Below are 6,756 nucleotides of genomic sequence, written 5' to 3'. Positions count from 1 at the left end.
CCAGTTATAAACACCAGCTGGGATTTCCGAGGGAGCCACAAGGGAATTAGACTCCTAAATCCATTGGCAAATCAATGGGATTTGGGTTCCCTGGGCACTTGTTAAATTCAGTCCTAAAAGCGTTTGGAAATCTCTGGAGTTGTAGCTGATTCTGCCCTGCTGTGGGTGCATGGATTGAGGTGGAGAAAAGTAAATATTTGTTACAGGCTGTTGTCTGAGAAACATACTGAAAGTGGAGGTGGGTAAACGAAATTGGGGAATGGGCACGCCAGACCTGGATTAGGATCTGAAGCTTTATTATAGATAAATTCAAAGATGAGTTTAGTGCAGGCAGAACCATCTAAGCTTCCTGACTGGTATTTAGGTTGACCAGATGTCCTGATTTTATAGTAGATAGTCCCGATATTCATGGCTTTTTCTATATGGGCAGCCTATTTCCCCCGCCCCCCAACACACCCCCGTCCGATTTTCACACTTGCTATCTCTATAGCAGCAAAGAAACCTAGTGGCACCTTATGACTAACGAAGTTTTAATGGAGCATGGAGCTTTTATGGTGTGAAACACCCACTTTCGTTTGGATGCATGTAGTGGAAATTTCCGGGGCAGGTTAGTATGCAGCAGAAGCAAGCTAGAGATAACTAGGTTAGTTCAGATCAGTGAGGCATGAGGCCCTGTTTAGAAGTTGAGATTGTTGAAAACAAGGGAGGAGAAACAGGTTTTGTAGTTGGCAAGCCATTCACAGTCTTTGTTTAATCCTGAGTGGATTGGTGTCAAATTTGCAGATGGACTGAAGCTTCAGCGAGTTTCTCTTTGCAGTTGTCCTGAAGTTTTTTGCTGAGGGATGGCCACCTTAAGATCTGCTATTTTGTGTGGGCCAGTGGAGGTGTTGAAGTGTTCTCTAAGGCTTTTGTATATTGCCATTTTAATATCTGATTGTGTCCATTTATCCTTTTCGTAGAGACTGTCCAGTTTTGGCCGTTACATTTAGCAGAGGGCATTCTGCTGGCATATGATGGCGTATGTTTACATTGTGGACATGCGGTGAACTATGAACCAGTGATGTTGTGGCTGATCTGGTTAGGTTCCTGTGATGGTTGTCGCTTGGTGTAGATTTGTGGGGCAGAGTGCATCAAGGTTTGTTGCATGATGGTCCTGAGCTAGACTTACTATGTGTTGCGGCTCGTGTTGCAGTGCTGTTGTGAGAATACGTTGCAGTGTTGCGGTTGCCTGTGGGCGAGGACTGGCTGCGCAGCAAGACTGTTGAAAGTGTGAGGATCATTGTCCAGGCATGGGTAGTAGTCCTGATGAAGGATTGGAGGGTTTTAGGGCTGGGGCCTGTTATGTGTATGGCCAGTGGAGTCCTGTTGGTCTTTCCTTGGGTTTGTTCTTGCAGTATAGAGGCCTTCCTGGGTAGACGTCTGGCTCTGTTGATCTGTTTCTTATTTCCTTGGGCAGGTATTGTAGTTTTGCTATCTGGTCACCCTACTAGCTTAGGGGTTAGAAGCTGCAATGGGTGATGTTGATAGCTTGCCAAGACACCGGGACCGGTGCTACAGGATCAGCTATACAGGATGCTGCTACATTGTTTCCATCAGAGATGTCTTCTAAAGGCCAAACTTGGGCCTGGCAAAACTTGGTAGCGATCCTACGAAGGGTTAAAGCAGCAGTTTTCCAAGTATTTATCTGCTGAGCCCTGTGGCCTAGTGCTTAATACCCCAGGTTACAGGTACCAGTGGTGCCACTATTTAACATTAGCTCCAGCACTGATGCGATCAGGCCCATTTAGTTCAGCACAGCTGGGGTGCAGTGGAAGCGACATTTGGTTTTAAAGCCCAATGAGGGGGCACAAATGTAGCTAAGGGCAGCATGTCGCCTGTGATGTCTATAACTCACAGGGGGGAGAACTTTTGTTTCAAAGCTGAACCACACAAATGACATACGAAACATATGCCTGTTGCAGCAAATTCACGAGATATACAATTAATGGGAACCGCGTGTTGTCCCATGTCCTAAATAAATGCACACCTGTTTTTTCCCATGGGCAGGCCTCTTGGTATATATACAACCTCCAACTTTGAATGTGAAATGTATTTATTATATGTATTTTCGTAGCTCCAGTCATGCACCACGACCCCATCGCTCTAGGCACTATACCAACTCACAACAAAAAGACAGTCCTTGCCCTCAAAGAGTTGACAATGTCTATGTCCTGGTTCAGGGCCCTGTCCAGAAATAATACCCATGCTCTTCTTTGTACCTGCCCAAGCCCTTAGATAATGCGTTGTAATCATGTGGATTCAACCTTTTACTCTGAAACTATTTCTGCAAAAAATACAAGATGGAGGCTGTGCACAGGTAAAGCAGAACTCCGGAGTGCTTATTGCAAAGTGCTGTGAGCTCAGCGTGAGCTGTGAAGAAATGAGATCCGAGGCTTTGAGGGGGGGACAAAGAAAAGAGCTGATATTCTTAATCAAATGTACATCACTCGGTTCAGATGAAATGTAAAACCTCCCCTAGGGATTTAATCATATGCAAACCACCGAAGAATAGCCATTAATTTTCTCCTGGCTCATAACATGCAATTTTCCACTAATAAAAAAGTGTTAATAAGGCTCCCCATAACCTTTATATGTTCTGTGATGGCCCCGGGAATTACAGTTGCCTTGTACTTGCAGAAGAATGTGTAATCCTATCAATAGGCAAATGTCATCCTCTGAAAAGGTTACCAGCCAGCAGCTGTCATTAACTTTATCCTGTAATTTGCTAAGCTGTACTTAATGCACAGATACAATCACCTTGGGTGTGGATTAAGTCTTGGGAGGGGGATTTTTGGTGCTCTGTCAATGAACTCATTTCGCATGGAGGTAAAACTTGCTTGTGAGTCCCCCCAGCCTACACTTGCCTTAGATCCCTGGGCAGTGCAGCCAATGCAAGCGTCACAAACACCAGTTTCGTGGGCAGTTCAGTGATTTCCATTCAGCCTGGCTGAATTTCTTCATTTCCTCTGCCAATTGCATCAGGGATGTAGCTCACACTGAAAATCCAGTAGCTTTGTGTGCAAAGAATAAAAGCCCAGTCCAAGTTATCAGTCCCACAGCATTATATCACACCAAGACTGTGGTTTGGATAGGTATTTCGAGAGACTTAATGTTAAACGTGACATTTAATTGGAGGACATTTTTCTCTCCCTCTTTTTGTCTTTCCTAGGAAGGTTAGAAAGCAGTAAGCTGTCCTATTATACTGTATTTCACTAGGTGGAGATCTTTAGTTGTCCACTAGCTCTGGTCTCTTGTTTTTCAGTGTGTGCAACTGAAATTTGCTTAGGAGCTCCACTGATGAATTTTCAGATGCTCTCTCAGATCTTTAATTTTCCTCTGGGATATATGGTTCTTTTTTGATGGGAACATAGAGGCTGACAGGAAATAGTTCTTTGTGTGGTTGCCACTTTTAGAACATTCTGTGTCTGATTCTCAGGGGCGGCTCTATACATTTCACCGCCCCAAGCACAGCGGCATGCGGCGGGGGGCTCTCTGCCGGTCGCCGGTCCTGCGGCTTCAGTAGATCTCCCGCAGGCATGCCACCGAAGGCAGCCTGCCTGCCGCCCTCCTGGCGACCGGCAGAGCGCCTCCCACGGCATGCCGCCCCAAGCATGCGCTTGGTGTGCTGGGGCCTGGAGCCGCCCCTGCTGATTCTTATCATTTATTGACTGATGTGAGTGACAAAACTTGAAAGAACATTTGCCTAACAAACTGATGGGAAGGAAACAGAGAGCATAAACAAGGCAAACGAATACCACTCTGCTAACAATGAACAGAGAGGGGCAGATTCTGGTCTTGGCAACACTGTAATAGCCAAGGCACCTTTACAACAGAGTTATCCTAGATTTACAATGGTATAAGTGGGATTAGAATCTGGTCCAAACAGCGCGGCTCCAGAACTCCACTGGGTCATCTTGAAAATGACGTTAGTTACTAGAGCCATAATTTGGTTTATTTTGACTTTAGCAGGTGAAGTGATGCAAGCACTGACTTGGAGGGAACAAGGTTGGGGTTACAAAGATGGGTGAAAAATGATATTGGTGGAACTGGCAAAATTAAATATCACATCACTCCTAAATTATAAGTGTATATTAAAAGAATGAGATCCCATGGATAGAAGGTCAATGTCTTGCAACAGTAATTCCCTCCACTGGAGCCAATAACTAACCAGCAGGAGAGATGTTGTAGATGGGAGTGAAATGTTAATTGAGCCACAACTCGGACTCAATGTTTTAGATGCTATAAAACTTGATGCTAAAACTTTTTTGTAAAATAAAATTTCTGTCATTGGACAAAATGGTGAATTATTGAGCATGTACTAGTAGGCCAGGAGAAGACCAGTTCGCTCTGTAGCTCAGTGTTCTGGCCTGGCCTTTCATTTCTAGAGTCCCCAGTAAAGCTGTATGAGAAAATTTTTTTGCAGTCCTTAGCTGCCCTCTCAGTCCTCATTCTCAAAGGAAACCTGCACAACACCTTCAAAAGACGAGACTGGGAACTTAAATAATAACATTGCTGGACACTAAAAAAACGTGGACTGAACAGAGACGCTGCTATGGTGGATCATGACAATGATTTGTGTAACACCCTGCTGCTCACTAACCCTTCTTTCTCCTAAACCTAAGTGATCTCCGACAGCATGTGTGAACCTTTTAGGCTTAACAATCTGTCCCACCTTGTAATTAGCTATGACACACTGTTCCCGTCTCCAGACCTGAAGAAGAGCTAGATGAAGCTCTCACCAACAGAAGTTGGTCCAATAAAAGATATCACCTCACCCACCTTGTCTCATTAATGAAAACATTTTCTGTTTTGTCAAAAATTTCCTTTAAGAGTGTTTTGGTTTTCATTGAACAACTGAAAATGTTTAGTCAAAACATAACTTTTGGCCAATATATTTTAGATTTTGATTGCCAAAAACAATTTTTTAAACAAACTCTGTCAGGTTTTGGTTGCTGAAAACCAAAAAAGTCGATTTTCTTTTTTCAACAAAAGTCCCCCAGATTTTGTCCTGAACAAATTTCCATTTTTACAAAACAGCCTTTTTTTTGTTGAAAGAGCCTTTCACATGAAAAGCTTAAATGAGCTGTAGTCTAGTGACCTGAATTTTGAGGTTTCTGTCTTGTCCCTACACTTCAAAGCCATCACCCAAGATGTAGACTTGGGTTTCTTCTTCAGGAATAGCAGCAGTGCCACATGTCAGGAGTAAGATTCAACAGCACAGCAGTGAGATGAACTCAGTGGTGGGATAGCAGGGCTGTTGCAGGTTATGGACACAGCTGTGCGGGGGCTGGGACAGCAGGGTGCTGACACACAACCCTGTCTGTTGGGGTGGGGAAACTGGAACTGCTACAGGCCAAGAAAATGCAGAGAATGGAAACAAGATTAGATGAAAAAACAGGGAAGAGGAGGAGAAACAGAAAAAGAAAGACGAGGATGGGAGGCTCTTGGTGGGGAGACTGCATGAAGGGTGGGAGTTCAGCAGAAGTCTTTGTGGGGGATTGACTTTGTTGCAGGGCTGCCTGTTAGATGCTAGCTTTATTACCCGTATCAAAGGCTCCTAGTCTCAAAACAGATACCTGGTTTGTTAATATTATTATTACAGGAATTACCAGATGGTGCTGTTACACATCGCCTTACACGTTTCTTCGTGTATGAGCAGCATGCGGTCTTTGTCAAAATGCTGCATTGTTGTTAGTTTTGTGCAATTGTTTCTTTGCCAAGAGCTGTTGCAACCAGCGAGAGAGTTTGTTTTCTGCCTCTTAATCTTTCTACCTAAGGCTGATTCTTCCTAGGAAGCAGGCATTTGTGTTTGGGTTCAGGTTCCTGAAAGGGGAGATTGCCTATGTGCTGTTTGCGAACACTTCTGTCCAAGGACTGATGTGTACAGTGTAAATAAACAAGTCACACTGCCACTGGTTTCTCCTCCAACAGGAAACCAACCTGCAAGGCTATACACAAAGGAATAATTGAAATTAGTAACGTTATCTGATATGCATGAATCAAGTCCAGAATGGGTGAAACTGACACCACTGCCAACTGGCTTTTCAATGCTGAATAGGCCATCAGTAGCAAGCTGGCTGATTCTTTGCTATTCATGTTAGAATACAGGAAGAAAAGCTTCTACTGACACAACATGTTTCACTTTCTGGTTTGCCCTGAAAATAAATTAATTGCTGCTTCAAGATACCTTCCTACTCTGCTCATCACAAATTTGCAAACCCTGGGAGGGACTACCGTGAGCAAATTGGCAGCAGGCATTCATCTTTGTATAATCCACAGCGAGCTAGTGAGAACTAGTTGAGAAGGAACATCTGATGGGGAATACACACACACACAGAGCCACATAGAGTGATTGACTTGCAATGGTTATTTGTCTACTCATTCATAAGAGGTATCCATCACCTTAACATCTAACTGACACACCCTGGAACTGCTTTGAAAAGTGGCTGTACAAAAATGGCACTCAGTTGATTGGGCCACTGGGTATAGTCAGCACCATGGCTGCTTGCTGAAGTGACAAAGAAAAGTGCTACTGTTAGCCCAGCAGTGCCAGCACTACTACTGGAGAGATGCTTGGAGTCTATTGCATCTTGTGCACCACCAATTAATTGCTAATGACGTTCCAGACAGTTAGACCTGCTCAAACCTATGGAGGTTAATTGGTTTGCAGAGGTGTCATTAAGAGCCTAATTTGGCTTGCATAACATTTATTGCCAG

The sequence above is a fragment of the Chelonoidis abingdonii genome, chromosome 13 (genome assembly GCF_003597395.2).
Source record: "Chelonoidis abingdonii isolate Lonesome George chromosome 13, CheloAbing_2.0, whole genome shotgun sequence".
Lineage (NCBI taxonomy): Eukaryota > Metazoa > Chordata > Testudines > Testudinidae > Chelonoidis > Chelonoidis abingdonii.
Note: the sequence above shows the minus strand (reverse complement) of the source record.